The 7,559-nt window shown below is 34.7% G+C and overlaps 1 non-coding gene across 1 annotated transcript; it reads right to left on the reverse strand.

The window, feature by feature from the left end:
• Window positions 1-5,790: 5,790 nt before the first annotated feature.
• LOC136404665 (small nucleolar RNA SNORA73 family) lies at window positions 5,791-5,996 on the reverse strand. Its single transcript, XR_010751380.1, has one exon. It is a non-coding gene; the product is annotated as a small nucleolar RNA SNORA73 family (small nucleolar RNA).
• Between the last annotated feature and the right edge of the window lie 1,563 nt (window positions 5,997-7,559).

The raw sequence follows: 7,559 nt of genomic DNA on the forward strand, positions 1-7,559 counted from the left end.
GGGAGGTGGAGAAGCAGATGGTTGATTCTCCTGTGTGTCCTGACTGGTGACATCCACACTCAGGGCTGACACTTTACCACTGAGTCAACCGGCCAGGGACTTACATTTTATTTCTCAATTAAAGATTAAATTCACTATTATTTTATATTAGTTTCAAGTGTACAACATGGTGGTTACACATCATATATTTTTACAAATTAAGTGATATATATTTTAAATCAAATTGTGATGATTTGTGCAGCCATTAATGGGCTACTGATCTTTGAGAATACAGTTTAATTTTAGTCAATCTAAATGTTGGTGTGTATGAAAACTGTATTTTTTCTATGAAGATAGAAACTATATATATATATATATATATATATATATATATATATATATATATACACATACATACAACACATATAGACAGAGACAACAGTATGGTAATAGCCAAGGGGAAAGTGGTAGAAGGGTATGTAGAGGTAGGCAAAAGAAGGAAAATGGGGACAAAAGAAACTGCTTGGGGAGACAGCACATGATGCAGGGTGCAGATGATGTTTTTTTGAGTTGCACACCTGAACCTGTACCCCAATAAATTAAATTAAAGATAAATAATATAAATGAAAGAAAACTCATTATATCTCACCTCTGCTACTCTGCTATTACAAACATTCTTTGACAATGAGATTGCCCTCAACTGTGATGCATGGGTCTTTGAGAAAGATATAAAAATGGGAGATCAAACTGTTTTGTTTTTCTTTTTGAGATTTATAAAAATCTTAACATAATTATTTTAGTTTAAACAGTTTTATGTTTGTATTCATTGGGCCTATCTGATAATTTAGATCTGTATTAGTAGACATCACTTGTCTTCCAAAGAAACAAAAAAAACTGGAAGACAAAAACTGATTTATAAGGTGAAAGCTGTTGTCCTTTGGGAGAATAATGTTAGCTAATACAGAAAGTGAAAATCTGATGCTCAACTAACCTATTCTCTTCTCTTGCTCGACTGTGCAATTATTGTTTGGGAAAAATATATCAATGGGTTAAGACTTGAATAATGTAATGTTTGGAAAACTTAGAAGTTCTTTCACCATAAGTCCCAGTAAAAATGCCTCTTGGTAGTAGGTCCCATGCAGACTTTCTGGTGAGGAAATAAACAATATGACCACTTATGAGAAAGGGCTATCACCACAAAAAGGAGGTCACTGCTCAATCATAGTGATTTTAAGGATAGGAATTTAAAATGCAACAAATAGAGTCAGCTGTTTAGGAACAATTTGTCATATGAAACACTCAGCCTAACTTGAATGACTACATTTTGAGTCATGATTTCATCTCAAAAGTCAAATATTGCAAATGCCTGTGAATTTTAAATTTAGTAAATAAGCAAAACAAAAAAAAGGAAAACTAAGCTGGTTAACATATAAACAGATGTTAAAACGTGAAAGTTCATTTGGGGATATGAGCAAACAGTGAAGTTCCAGAAAGTGTGTGTTATTGCCAGTCCTTCCTTCCTCTGTGCTGCCTGTCATTTTCTCTGAAAGTGGTTTGGCTCTCCTTCTTTGGATTTGTCCCTCCCTGATTTCTTTCATTTTTAAAAATTAAATTTATTGAAGTGGCATTGGTTAATAAGATTACATAGGTTTCAAATGTACAATTCTATGGTACGTCATCTGTATATTGCATCGTGTGCCTAGCACTCAAAGTCAAATCTTCCATCACCATATATTTCACCCCCTTTACACTTTACTATTGCCTACCCTCTTCCCTCTGCTAACCAGACAACTGTTGTCTGCGTCTGTGAGTTTTTTGTTTGTTTTTTGAGGCATGCAGGGAGAGAGAGAGAGACAGGAACATTGATCTGTTCCTGTATGTGTCCTGACAGGGGAACTGAACCAGCAACCTCCGTGCTCCAGGAAGATGGTCCAGAGCTATCCAGCCGTCTGGCCAAGGCTTAACATCTATTGACTATTTAGAGAGATAGAAAGAGGAAAGAAGAGAGAGAAAAAGGAAGGGAAGCAGTTATTGTTCACTCACTCTTGCATTTTTTTGGCTATTTCCCATGTGTAACCTGACGGGAGATCGAACCCGCAACCTTGTTTCAGGACAACACTCTTAACCGACGGAGCTAACTGGCCAGGGCTGTTTATTTGTGTGTTTTTTTTCTTGTTTGTTCATTTGTTGCTTCCAGTTTTATATTCCACAGATAAGTAAAATCATATGGCTCTTAACATTTTCTGACTTATTTCAGTTAGCATGATATTCTCAAGTTCCATACATGTCACAAATGGCAGTGTTTCATCTTTTTAAAAAAAATTACAGAATTTATTGGAGTGACATTGGTTAGTAAAATAATACAGGTTTCAGGTGCACATGATCTGTATATTGCACTATATTCACTACCCTAAAGTATTTTTTTGTTTATGGCTGAGAGTAGTCCATTGTATGTACCACATCTTCTCAAACATCTATAGAAGGGACTTCAGTTGTTTCCATGTCCTGGCCATTGTGAATAATGCTGCAATGAACATAGCAATTCACATATCTTTGCAAATAAATGTTTTCAAAGTTTTCAAGTATATACCCAGAAGAAGAGTTGTTGGGTCCATGGTAACTTTATTCTTAATTTTTTGAGGAGCCTTCATACTGTTTCCCATAGTGGCTATACCAGCTTGCATTCCCACCAGCAGTGAATGCGGGTTCCTTTTTCTCCACAGCCTCTTCAACATTTATTACTTCTTGCCTTGTGGATAATAGCCATTCTAACAGGTATGTGGTGATATCTCATTGTAGCTTCCCCTCCCTGATTTTCTTATCCAAATCGTACCCATATTGAAAATTTCCTTCTTCAGGAAACTTCCCTGTCAGAATTTACACTGATAAAAATCTTCTATGAAACCTGGGAGAGTTTACATTTACAAACCTTTTTTTTTTTTTTTTTTGTATTTTTCTGAAGCTGGAAACGGGGAGAGACAGTCAGACAGACTTCCGCATGCGCCCGACCGGGATCCACCCAGCACGCCCACCAGGGGGCGATGCTCTGCCCACCAGGGGGCGATGCTCTGCCCCTCCGGGGCGTCGCTCTTTTTGAGACCAGAGCCACTCCAGTCCCTGGGGCAGAGGCCAAGGAGCCATCCCCAGCGCCCGGGCCATCCCCGCTCCAATGGAGCCCGGGCTGCGGGAGAGGAAGAGAGAGACAGAGAGGAAGGAGGGGGGGGGGTGGAGAAGCAAATGGGCGCCTCCCCTATGTGCCCTGGCCAGGAATCGAACCCGGGTCCCCCGCACGCCAGGCCGACGCTCTACCGCTGAGCCAACTGGCCAGGGCCTAGTTCTTCGACCTGTGGCTAGTTTCCTCTCTTTATTTTTCAGTGGCCTCTTTAAAACGGTACTCCTTTAGTGTAGTGTGAAAATTAAATTTAATAACATATACAACCTGTCTGTCATATAGAATATACTCAACCATATCCTTATCTTTCTCTCACCTTGATTTTACTGTTTTACTTTATAATGACCATAATTATTTGTTTGGGTTATAAAAACTTCTATGGAGAGTCTAAGTGAGAATTTTCTGTTTGAACAGTGTTTGGAAAAGTAGAAGATAAAATAAAACATTTAGTAAATGTTTAGTTGGAGGAGCACTGAATATTTTTTTCTTTCTAGTTTTCTAACTTTTCTTTCCTCCTCCTATTCTATTAACTTCCTTCCTTCTTTCCTGACTTATTTTTAAAAACATAATAACTATATACAGAAATAAAAAGTAATTAAAAAGCATTATGTAGTGGTTTATAAAGTAGGTATATGTATACAAATGTAATTCAATTTTATGACATCCCTGACCAAAATAAAAGCTATGTCATCACATCAATCCTTTCTTTAGTTTGACAAACAGGAGTCAGTATGCACATAATAAGTTCTTCTGATTACAAAAGTGTATTATCCAGAAACTCAGGACAGTGGCTTTGAAACTACATCTGGCTCTGATGGGCACATCTTAATATAATCTAAAACTTTTATCTAATTTTAGGGGTTCAACTTGATATTACTTTCCTACATTTTCACTGATGATTTATATTTCTGATAATATGCAATATTAACTTCAATTTTTCTGAGCCGAATCCAATTTTATTTCTTGCTTGTGTTTTTTTTATTATTCACTCAGGTTCATTTTTTTTTAGCTTCTCTGTTATTATTGAAATTTGCAACACCTATAATTTATCATGAACTAAAAATTTCATAATCTTTCTTTCAAAACATTACTGATAGAGTTAAATAAGACAGATTCATTTTCAGTCCTTTAACCACTTTCACAATGGCTCTATTTTCATTATTATTTCCTTTGTTTGTAGCCTCCCAAATGGTTTTTATTCTATATTATAATATATTTATGGGAGTCAATTTAATTTTTGAATAAAATTTCATAATACACAAATAAAATGTTACCAAAATCAAAATGTATTATGCCTATGATATGTATGCCTTTCACTACTTTTTTTTTTTTTACCAAAATTAAAATATGAAGAAATTGCAGCTTTCAGGCCCTGGCCAGATAGCTAAGATGGTTAGAGCATTGTCCTGTATTGGCTGCTGGTTTGATCACCAGTCAGGGCACATACAGAAACAGATCAATGTTCCTGTCTCCCTCTTGCTGAAATAAACAAACAAACAAACAAACAAATAAATAAAATGGCAGTTTTCTCATAATGTACTAATGATTCTTTGTCCTTTTAATTATTTTAAAAATATTTTTGATTTTTCTTTTGCTTTTCATTTCATCATTCATTCCAGAATTTAAAGGTTTTATGCACTAGAAATTATTGATAGAATTAACCTGGCTAATTTATATTAATCTTGAATAATATGTTTAAATACATCTTTCCTGAGAAAAAATTTTTTCATTGAGTTTTATAACTACTTTAGTATAAAAGAGAAAGCCCTATACTTTTGAAGCCTTAAAATAATCTTGAGTAATTTAGAAATGGTGTTTCTAATTATTAAGCTTCTTCTAACTTTGGCAATAATACTTTCAGTATTTTCAAACTTTTTTCATTTCATATAAATAGATTTGTGTTTACTAATGATCCTATAGCCTAATTTTTCTCTCTGCACTATTTTTTTTTCTTTCTGAGAGAGAAGACACATTTTCAAAATATCTGAGGGCCAAATTAAATTTAAAAAATATTTTTAATTAAAAATTTGGTTGCACCTGCATTTACTTTTTTTTTTGACTAACCATTTAGAATAATTTTGTTCAAAGCAAGCTCATTTTTATTATTTCCTTACTGGTACTTAATAAATAATTATTACCATCCCATACTGGCGTTCTTAGCATAGATTTGATGTATACTCTAAAGAGTAATTGTAAAATCCCAACTTAAAGTATTTTGGGGTCTGTATCTTGTACCAACAAGCTGTAATGAAAAAGAAAATACCTGGGAGTGGGCATATCCAGAAATTATTTATGTATAAAAATGATATCTAACCTTAGTTTTATTTTGTGAGTATATTTATCATTTTAATTAGTGCATGGTGGATTTTAATTGCTATCTGCCCTTGAAACTATTGATTTTTTTTTTCAATTTGGTTTCTTTTCTTACCAATTTAATGAAATGTTTACTAAGCAGTGAAGCATTTTTAGGATATTGTGATTTTTAATAATGTATACTAAAACTATTCAAGCAGAAATTACTTTGAATTTCTTATTCTTTGATAAGCACTTGCCTATATCTAATAAATTTTCTATTTCCATTGCTTGAGCTAGTCTTATTCAAAATTTAAAATTAAAACAAGTTTTCTTTCTTTTTTTTTAGATGTCTCCTGCATGGTTTGTCTCCTCAGTCATTGTCCACGGGACTCTGAGAAGCTGTAGGCATATGCAGGCGCAGACTCAGGGCCCGGCTTTCTCTCCAACGTTGTGGAAAGGGACTGTACATCATAGGGCAGAGCCCTATGCTCCCCTTTGCCACCTGGACAGAGCCCCGGGGAGAGTGACCTCCCGGTGGTATCCACGTTGGGAAAAACAAGTTTTCTTTAAGGCTCTTAAACTCTATTTAAATCATTTCTTTGGATATTTAACAACTCAGTAACAAGGTATTGGTAGTATTTATTTCTTGAATCCAGTAGATTCAGCAAAGACTCTAGATGATTCCAAAATTTTCCTGTCTGCAAGGATGAAACTTTCCTGTTATGTACTTTTGTTCCCTGAGCCCAGGTAGAATAGATTGCAATAAATTATATTAACTTACTAATGTTAGTATGTAAACTAGCTAATATTCAATATATTATAAACACCTTCTAGAATAGTTCTTACCAGTTAGGCGAATTTCAAGAAGCATAACTTAACAAAGAGCTAAACGTGATCATGTTGATATACAGTGTGTCTGTAAAGCCATGGCGCACTTTTGACCGGTCACAGGAAAGCAACAAAAGACAATAGAAATGTGAAATCTGCACCAAATAAAAGAAAAACCCTCCCAGTTTCTGTAGGATGATGTGGCAGTATGTGTGCATGCACGGATAATGACTTAACACCGTGTATAGAGCGGAGCAGCCCACAGCCATGCCAGTTGAGATGTGGACGGTACAGAGGAAAGTTCAGTGTGTTATGTGGCTCGCTAAATTCGAATCCATGACCAAAGTGCAACATGAATATCGGCATGTTTATAACGAGGTGCCACCACATAGGAATAACATTACTCGGTGGGATAAGCAGTTGAAGGAAACTGGCAGTTTGGTGGAGAAACCTTGTTCTGGTAGGCCATCAGTCAGTGACGAGTCTGTAGAGGCTATACGGGATAGCTACCTAAGGAGCCCTAAAAAATCTGTGCATGAGCCCACATTGAACTGCACTGAACAGGTATGAAACTGGGAGAGTTTTCCTTTTATTTGGTGCAGATTTCACATTTCTATCATCTTTTGTTGCTTTCCTGTGACCGGTCAAAAGTGCACCATGACTTTACGGACACACTGTATATTATATCTCCCATATCATAATGCATCTTAATTTGCCTATTTTTCTCATAAGTAAAATCAGTTTTATAGAGTAGACTTCACTCTTAGGAGCTCATTTGGATTAACTGAACCTAATCCTATTTATCTCATGAGATTTTAATTGGTTTGATATAAGTATGTTGCATTATGCATTCAGCCCCAAATTAGTGTTTATCTGGCTATGGAGAACAGTATAGTTGTTGATATATTAATTACATTTAGCTACTCAGTATCTATTTCTCAAAATTTGAAATTTAACAATAAATTTTTATCTTATTCTATTCTTTAAAAATGTTTTTGTTTTTATTATTTTGTTCCTTTACATTTATAATATTTTAACAGATAATCATTTACATGACTCAAACATTCAAAAACTGTAAAATGATAGACAGTAAGTTTCCTTTACACCAATGTTTCTCAGCCACCTGAATATTCTTTATACAGGCAACCAAATTAACCCCTTTATTTATATCCTTACAGAAATATTATATACACATATAAATAAGTACATAAATACACATGCATCTTGTTTATCTTTCTCAAAAAAAATTCTTATAATATTAATACATATCAGAGTTTATTATTAT

Source organism: Saccopteryx leptura, chromosome 4, assembly GCF_036850995.1.
Source record: "Saccopteryx leptura isolate mSacLep1 chromosome 4, mSacLep1_pri_phased_curated, whole genome shotgun sequence".
NCBI classification, from domain to species: domain Eukaryota; kingdom Metazoa; phylum Chordata; class Mammalia; order Chiroptera; family Emballonuridae; genus Saccopteryx; species Saccopteryx leptura.